Source organism: Lotus japonicus, chromosome 4 (assembly GCF_012489685.1).
Source record: "Lotus japonicus ecotype B-129 chromosome 4, LjGifu_v1.2".
NCBI lineage: Eukaryota > Viridiplantae > Streptophyta > Magnoliopsida > Fabales > Fabaceae > Lotus > Lotus japonicus.
The window spans coordinates 45,072,239-45,081,702 of NC_080044.1; positions in this window are offsets into that span (position 1 = coordinate 45,072,239).

Sequence of the window (9,464 nt, forward strand, 5' to 3'; positions counted from 1 at the left end):
TCTGTTTTCTGAATGTGGGAGGAAGCACTTTAAACCATAAAAGGCTAATATTTAGTTTGGTCCTAATCATTTTATGTCCACACTTATATTCTTGGTCACTTACAAGATAAAAAAAATCCACTTGCTTCTTTTTTTATAGCCCACGGAATATGCATTATCCGGTTTAGTTTTCTTAATTTTATGCATAAATAGAAGTCACTTACTTTACTTAGATTCTAAAAAAAAGGGTAGAGTAGACGTGAGTAACTGACACAAGGAATAATTTCAATTTTGAACTTTATTAATGTGTTCAATTTAACCTTTTTCATGGTGTACTGAATTTTAATATTTCATTGCATATGTTAATGAAGGGTGGGATGGAATGAGAAATAGTGAGATGTGTACCATCCAATTTCATTAATTACCATCATTTCCCTTCCCCCAATTTATGGGTAATGGGATGTGTAACGCCCCAATTTCTCGAGTGTCACACAGTAACCAAAACGTCGTGAATTTTCGTCGTTTAGTTAATTAATCTTCAATTAGTGACAAAAGTTCAATTTTACAAAATTCTTGAAACTTAACCATTTCAAACTTGCGGAAATATTCATCAACGTAAATCTCAAACTTTATTAATCATTGAAAAGAGTATGAAAAACTTCAAAGTAAATTACATCAAGTTAAACTATCCCAACTAAAATAAAGTAATGGTTCAATACTTCCAAAACTCGGTACTCTCAACCCAAAAGAAAATGGATGTCTCTCAACCCAACCATATCCTTGGCCCCTTCCTCTTTATCTTCTTCCTCTTCTTCAGGAGTGTAGTCGTCATCCGGTAGTGGCTCGTCACGTAGTATCAACCCCCAAGAATGAGTCGTCGCCGTTATCTTCACGACCATCTACCCCCCCCCCCAAATAAACACATAAACAAATAACAGGGTCAGATCACATGTTCTCATAGAAACATTCACATGTTCATGTATTCTCATAAATGACAAGGTATAATAAGCATAATCTTTACGTTATATCACAGTCAGTCACCTAAGTTCAGTTAGGCTAACGACCTCACCATTCACACAACCACCTCTACACCAATGGCCAATATCACGATCATTCGCAGATGAACAATTCTCGGAGGGGACACACCGTACAACCCTCAATCACGTGGGGACATACCGTACAACCCACAAATTCACAAGGCGACCGCAGTCGACCAATCACGTGGGGACACACCGTACAACCCACAAAACACCCTCGCGTGCAAGTAACCGTTTGTCTCTAACGGTACCATCGTTCTCATGGTCCATAGTCCTCACTAGACCTATGTTCCAATTACATCACATTTTACTTGCAAGCGATTAAGTCTCAATTCTCTTTGTTAGAGCTCTAATAGTCAACCTAGAGTCTTAACATTTTCACAAGACTTACACAACTTAATCACAATAATAACCACAGCACCAAAAGGAATTACAGCTAGATGAGCGACCTTTTGGCAATAACCAAGTTAAGCATATATAAGGTATACTAAGCACTTAGTCATGTTCTCATGTATTGCAATACTTCAGTTATGGAAACTTCATAAACCGAGCCAACACACAAACTTGTGCTTGATATCAAGAATTAAACCAAGTATATGGAATTGGAAACAATAGAGCATAGCATCATGCAGAAAAATTTCAGCAAGCATCACATATGCAATACTCATGAAGAAACCTCCAAGATCAAAACTTTCTTTCAACCAATCATGGCAAAGGTTCCCTAACAACCTACCAAGTCCTAAGACCTGCCCTTACCTTGATTCCTTGATCTGAAAAGAATGGAGAATGAAGCTTGAATAATCTGTTCCTTGTTGTCCAAGTCCCTCTTCTACTCGAACCCTAGCATTTAGACAGCAGGAACAGTGTGCATTAAAACTGGTCTCCAGAATTCATTTCTCAGCCGCAATTGACATACTATACATGCCTGGAAAGCTATTTTGAAAATCTACAACTTTCTAGTTTATCACTTTTTCATCTGAGACCCAGATTTAGGTGATATTAGGCTCTGAAGCTCGCTGTCCAGTACAGAAAACTGGCAGTGATACTTTTACCTTCAAATTAATTTCTAACCATTTGAGTCCAAGGTTTCTAGGCCATGTTCCAGCAAACATACATCACATATTCCTCCTCTAAATTCCAGTAGCAACATCTCATCATAATCATTAAGAATTTAATCAATCTTAGGCATATGAATCATCATGAATCAGATCTAAGCAAAAATCATAGCAAGGGTGACATCTATAATAGTGATTTGCAAAGAGGCATAGCATCCATCATCTCATCATCTTAAACAGTAGGCATCACGAGCATATGGCAGATAATCAAGCCCTAAACCTCTCATGCATTCTCATACATCATTCATCATCATAAAGATTCAACCCTTAATCATGCTTTCATGAAATTTTCATCAAGAAACCTAGACTCTACCCTTACCTTGGCTGATTGGAATGAGAGAGATGATGAAAAGGATGAATGAAAAAGCTCTCTCCTTGCTGCTCCTCACAGTACTTGCTTGCTCTCCTTCTTCTTCTTCTTCTTCTTCTTCTTCTTCTTCTTCTTCTTCTTCTTCTTCTTCTTCTTCTCAAATCTAACCCCTCTCTCTCTTTCTCTCACTTCTTTCTTGTCTCTTTTGCAAAGAAAATGCAGAATGATGAGGAGGTGTGATAGTAGGCTACTAATTCAGCTTATGGTCTATGGTAAGAGAATAAAATCTACCCCCCCTTAACCCTAATAAGCTTACAGCCCAACCCCTCCCTCAAGCATTCACACAAAACTTGAAATTCAAATGGAGACAAAGCCTTCAATGCTCATTATTAGCTCTTAATCCTCTCCATGAAATCTGATTTCTATTAATCAAGAGAGCATAACCCCCATCAGCCCCTTGATTCTTGCATTACTAGTCAACCAAATGTCTCCCTTCCTACATTCCTCATCAAACTCGGCCAAGGCACAAAGATTGGCCTCCAAACAACTCGGTGCCCTTCAATTTAAGGTCATAGCCCTTCAAAACTAATTATCTTCTATCAATCAAATATTATTATTTCAACAATAATAATATTATACCCTTCAATATACCAAGAACATTCACAAATCACTAACAAGTCCCACCTAATTATTTATTTGAAATAAATAATTTCATACATCAAAGTAGGGTCTTACAGGATGGAATCATAATTTCACTCCTTTAAAAATTACTACTTAACAATTCTACCCCTTCTATTACATTATTCCTTGTTCTACACTTTTAATTGCTGTTTTTTTCTTCCTGCAACTGCACCTTTTTGCGGAAAAAATTTTGTTATATGGCAAAGAATTTCTGTTCGAAGAGAATGTATAATCATATATTCGTGTTCGACTTTGTAGATAATGTAGTAATGATTGTAGCAATGATGTATATGATGAAGTAGAGCTTGAGAAACACATCTTTAATACCCTTCATAATTTCAACAATAGGACAAACTTTTTTGGTTGCTTACTTTGATTTTTTCAGAAGCCTATCACAGTTAACTATTCAAAAATGAAATTCATGTCAATGCAACTGTTGTTTCATTTTTTGAACAAGTAAAAAAAACTTGTTGGCTGCTGCTATCTCATGATGGGGTTTTGTGGGCAATATGAGAAAGTAATGAAACATGATCAATTGTGCTTTGCTATCTTTCATCAATCCAAGCATAGCCTTTCGAGTAAGAAAAGTAGTATTATTTTGTTAAGTGTTTTATTTGTTGCGATAAACTTGAGTTCTATTAATTCATCTCATGAATGAAAGATCAACGCATGGAGGTTAAAATTGAATACGAAGTACTATCTTTTATACTCCCTATATTTTGAGTATATGTTATTTAAGATATGCACAAAGTTTAAAATTTCATTCATTAATGGTGTGATTTGTCTGAAATACCTTCGTTTTTTTATTTAAGTCATATTTTAAAGACGTTTCACATCAATTAATTAAATTTGGAATTGTCCGTTTTCCTCTCATTTTGTAGAAACAAACATGCTTCGAAGATTGAACGTGAAACTACTGGACTAAATCAAGAATGTCAGTAAGGTAAGTTGATCACATTTGTGAAGTTCTTTTTTGACTATATCTATGTCTCTTTTTCTATCTCGCACCATATGCACCTGGGTCCTCATTCAGTTTTCATAGGAAATCTATTCATATGCAAAGATATATTGATAGAAAGTATAAGATTTAATTGTTACCATATTTTCATTTTCAATAACTTTTATAAATGTAGCTTAATATTTTATAAAATAAATAGTCAGATGGATTTGCACTAGCACCAACCTCTAATGAAGTTTTTTTTAGATAAAGCAAAATTGATATTAAGGGAAGTACTATGGGTGCTCCAACCAAGAAAACAAAAGTAAAATTTCCTACAAGATAGAAACCACTGCCATGTACAGATCCTATTGCAATGTCATGAGATTTACCCAGAAAATTTAGAAGAAATTAAAGAACCAAACCGAATTTCATAAAAATTAACAAAGATACTTATACCACTAGGATATAACCCATTTGTTATGTTCCTCCTCTCCCTCTGTGTAACTTGCTTCTGTGCGAGTTTTCTCTACGTTGATCATGAAAGTAAAGAATGAATAAGGTAGTACTTTCAAATCAAGTTTCAAAATAAACCAAACACCAAAATTACATTTTTTGTTTGTTCCTTTCCCTCTGTGTAGCTTCTGCTTCTATGCGAGTTTTCTCTACATAAGCCACACATTGTGTCCTCTGTGTAGCTTTCTTCTTCTGTGCGAAAAAAAAACAATGTTTTCAGTTACTCTACATAAGCCACACATTGAGTGGTGGTGGTGGTGAAGCTAAAAGATAGAGGAGAGGAGATAGCAAAGGGAGAAAGGCACTGATCAAGTCAACGGTAATGCTTCCTTTTTTCTTGGTGATTTAACTGTGATATGCATTCTGATTCTCCACCGTCCACCACCGATCTGCCATCAACCTCTTTCTCTCTTTTCCCCTCTTTTCTGTGCCTGAGCGTGCACGATCTCAACCAGACAAAAAGCAGAAAGGAAAGTGAGAAAGGAGGGCGATGAAGATTGAGGGATAGGGTATCAATGATATCTTTTTTTTTGGACAATATATTTTCTGTTTTCTGAATGTGGGAGGAAGCACTTTAAACCATAAAAGACTAATATTTAATTTGGCCCTAATCATTTTATGTCCACACTTATATTCTGGGTCACTTACTAGACAAAAAAAATTCACTTGCTTCTTTTTTATAGCCCACGATATATACATTACCCGGTTTAGTTTACTTAATTTATGCATAAATAGAAGTCACTTACTTTACTTAGATTCTAAAAATAGGGTAGAGTAGACGTGAGTAACTGACACAAGGAATAATTTCAATTTTGAGCTTTATTAATGTTTTCAATTTAACCTTTTTTATGGTGTACTGAATTTTAATATTTCTTTGCATATGTTAATGAAGGGTGGGATGGAATGAGAAATAGTGAGATGTGTACCATCCAATTTCATTAGTTACCATCATTTTCCTTCCCCCAATTTAGGGGTAATGGGATGGAATCATAATTTCACTCCTTTAAAAATTACTACTTAACAATTCTACCCCATCTATTACATTGTTCTTTGTTTTACACTTTTAATTGTTGTTTTTTTCTTCCTGCAATTGCACCTTTTTGCGGAAAAAAATTTGTTATCTGGCCAAGAATTTCTGTTCGAAGAGAATGTATAATCACATATTCGTGTTCGACTTTGTAGATAATATAGTAATGATTGTAGCAATGATGTATATGATGAAGTAGAGCTTGAGAAACACATCTTTAATACCCTTCATAATTTCAACAATAGGACAGACTTTTTTGGTTGCTTACTTTGATTTTTTTAGAAGCCTATCACAGTTAACTATTCAAAAATGAAATTAATGTCAATGCAATTGTTGTTTCATTTTTTGAACAAGTAAAAAAAACTTGTTGGCTGCTGCTATCTCATGATGAGGTTTTTTTGGCAATATGAGAAAGTAATGGAACATGATCAGTTGTGCTTTGCTATCTTCCATCAATCCAAGCATAGCCTTTCGAGTAAGAAAAGTAGTATTATATTCTCTAATTTAGTTTTTTATTTCTTGCGATAAACTTGAGTTCTATTAATTGATCTCATGAATGAAAGATCAACACATGGAGGTTAAAATTGAGTACGAAGTACTTTCTTTTATACTCCCTATATTTTGAGTATATGTTATTTAAGATATGCACAAAGTTTAAAATTTCATTCATTAATGGTATGATTTGTCTGAAATACCTTCATTTTTTTATTTAAGTCATATTTTAAAGACGTTACACATCAATTAATTAAATTTGGAATTGACCGTTTTCCTCTCATTATGTAGAAACAAACATGCTTCGAAGATTGAACGTGAAACTACTGGACAAAATCAAGAATGTCAGTAAGGTAAGCTGATCAGATTTGTGAAGTTCTTTTTTGACTATATCTATGTCTCTTTTTCTGTCTCACACCATATGCACCTGGCTCCTCATTCAGTTTTCATAGGAAATCTATTCATATGCAAAGATATATTCATAGAAAGTATAAGATTTATTTATTACCATATTTTCATCTTCAATAACTTTTATAAATGTAGCTTAATATTTTATAAAATTAATAGTCAGATGGATTTGCACTAGCACCAACCTCTAATGAAGTATTTTTTTAGATAAAGCAAAATTGATATTAAGGGAAGTACTATGGGTGCTCCAACCAAGAACACAAAAGTAAAACTCCCTACAAGATAGAAACCACTGCCATGTACAGATCCTATTGCAATGTCATGATATTTTCCTAGAAAATTTAGAAGAAATCAAAGAACCAAACCGAATTTCATAAAAATTAACAAAGATACTTATAGCACTAGGATATAACCCATTTGTCCGTGTGATGCACGTATAAAAATTGTTTGTATGCTTAGACCACATTTTTTCATCAACGTTTCATGCACTGTGTTTAAATTCAAGTTTGCTCATTTGACCCTCCAAATTTTTTGATGAAGATCCGCCGCTGCTTATTTTTTTGGTATTTCAGAAAATTATTTCTCAATATCTAAATAAAGAAAAAATAACCCCCATATAAACGCGCTAGAAACTAGAAAAACACAAAGCTAAGGTCTTCCCTCTTCTCCTCCATCACCAAGAAAAATACAACACCATTGGCTGAAAACATAGTGAGAAATTCAGCGTTAATATGTTGAAAACTTAAAATACTGCACAAAATCTTTTCATCTACCCATATGAGAAAAAAAGAACAAATCCAAACAAACCAAATCCTAACATCCACAAGAATAAAAAAAAACAAAAATACACATATCCTAAAAAACCAAAACCAAAGCACAAGTCCATCAAAAGCCTAGAAAATAAGAGACAAAAAGTAACAATCGGAAGCGGGGTAAATAGTTAGTTTGGTCTTTGAAAGTGGAAGCTGCTCACTAGTTGGTCTTTGAAATTTCTAAATGGCACCATGGTCCCTGAAAGTGACAAATGTAGATGAAATGAGTCATTGACGTTGAAAAACTTAACAACTGTTAGGTGACATGGCACCTTATCTGCCAAGTTGGAAAGGTCATGTGGAAACAACCTTTGAACGAAACATGCCTTGTCCCTGAGACTTACGAATTAGTCAATTAGGTCCCTTTCTCCCACTCCCACCTCTCTCTTCCTCTCCCCCACCATGATAGGCCCAAAAGATCCACCAGTAAGCCCATTAAGCTGAAGGATTATATCATCTAGTCAAGCCCATGAGTAATTGTTATTGATATTTCTTTTATTTCATATTTTTCCCCACCTAGGATCCTGTTTAGGTCTTATCCAATTAAATGAACCTAGAAGGTTCTGGCACCGTTGTAGGACAGCTGTAATTGCTTATTTAAAGCAAGATTCCTCACTGAATGAATCAATCAATGAAAATTCTCAAAAGTTGTTTTTAGTTTTTATTCCTTTATTTCTGAGTCTGACCTCGATTGGATCAAGGATCTATCATTGGTGCTTTCATTCTCCATCATGCCTCCTGCACCATTGATGAACTTCTTGATGAGTTAGGAGGTGCTTCTATGTTCACCAAGATTGATTTGCGATCCGGGTTCCACCAAATCAGAGTTGCACCGGAGGACACGCACAAAACAGCCTTTCGAACGGTGGATGGCCATTATGAGTTCTTGGTAATGCCATTTGGACTCACCAACGCTCCATCCACTTTCCAATCTGCAATGAATGACTTGCTCCGCCCATATTTGCGTAGGTTTGTGCTTGTCTTCTTTGATGACATACTCATTTATAGTGCTTCTTTTGAATTACATCTGCAGCATTTGAAAATTATTTTAGAAACATTGCTCTCTAATTCCTCCTATGCTAAGCTTCCCAAATGTGAATTTGGAGTTTCTAAGGTTAATTACCTGGGGCATGTTAGCTCTTCTGCTGGAGTTGAGCCGGATCAGACTAAGGTACAAACCATTCACGACTGGCCACCACCTCGTACACTCACAGCGCTTAGAGGTTTCCTTGGACTTACCGGGTTCTACCGCAGGTTCATCAGGCACTATGCCACTCTAGCCGCGCCACTCACAGACCTCCTCAAACAGGGCCCCAAATCTGCGTTCACATGGTCTCCCGAAGCCCAAGAAGCTTTCGACAATTTGAAACGGCTTACAACTGAGGTCCCAGTTCTGGTTCTGCCAGATTTCAAAAGTCCATTTAACGTGGAAACGGATGCATCCGGGGTCGCTATTGGTGCTGTCCACTCGCAAAAGGGGCACCCTGTGGCATTTTTCAGTAAAAAAATGAGTCTACGCATGCAGTCCGAATCTACATACATTAGAGAAATGTTTGCAATCACAGAAGCCGTGAAGAAATGGCGCCAATACCTGTTAGGGACCAAGTTCAAGATATATACAGACCAACAGAGTTTGCGCCACCTTCTTACTCAGTCTATACAAACACCAGCCCAACAGAAGTGGCTCACCAAATTAATAGGCTTTGATTTCGAAATCTTCTACAAGCCAGGCCCATCCAACCGTGTTGCTGATGCTCTTTCATGACTCCATTCACAAGAGACGTCCATCTATGCATCTCTAACATCCCATGTCCCATCCATTATCCTCACCCTACAGAAATTTTATGAATCAAGTGAAGGGAAAGAACTCTGCAACGAGTTGCTCAAAGACCCGTTATTTGGCCAACGACAGGGATTAATGATGTACAAGGGAGTTCTGTTCATACCTGAAATTTTGGAATTGCGCCAGGACATCCTCCAGGAGTATCACGCATCACCCACAGCAGGGCATTTTGGACTTAGGCCAACATTGGCACGCATTCAAGCTTCTTTCAACTGGCTCGGGCTGCATACAGAGGTAAAAGCCTTCATTAGTAATTGCGTGATATGTCAGAAAAACAAATACTTACCGGCTAAGCAATCTGGGCTGC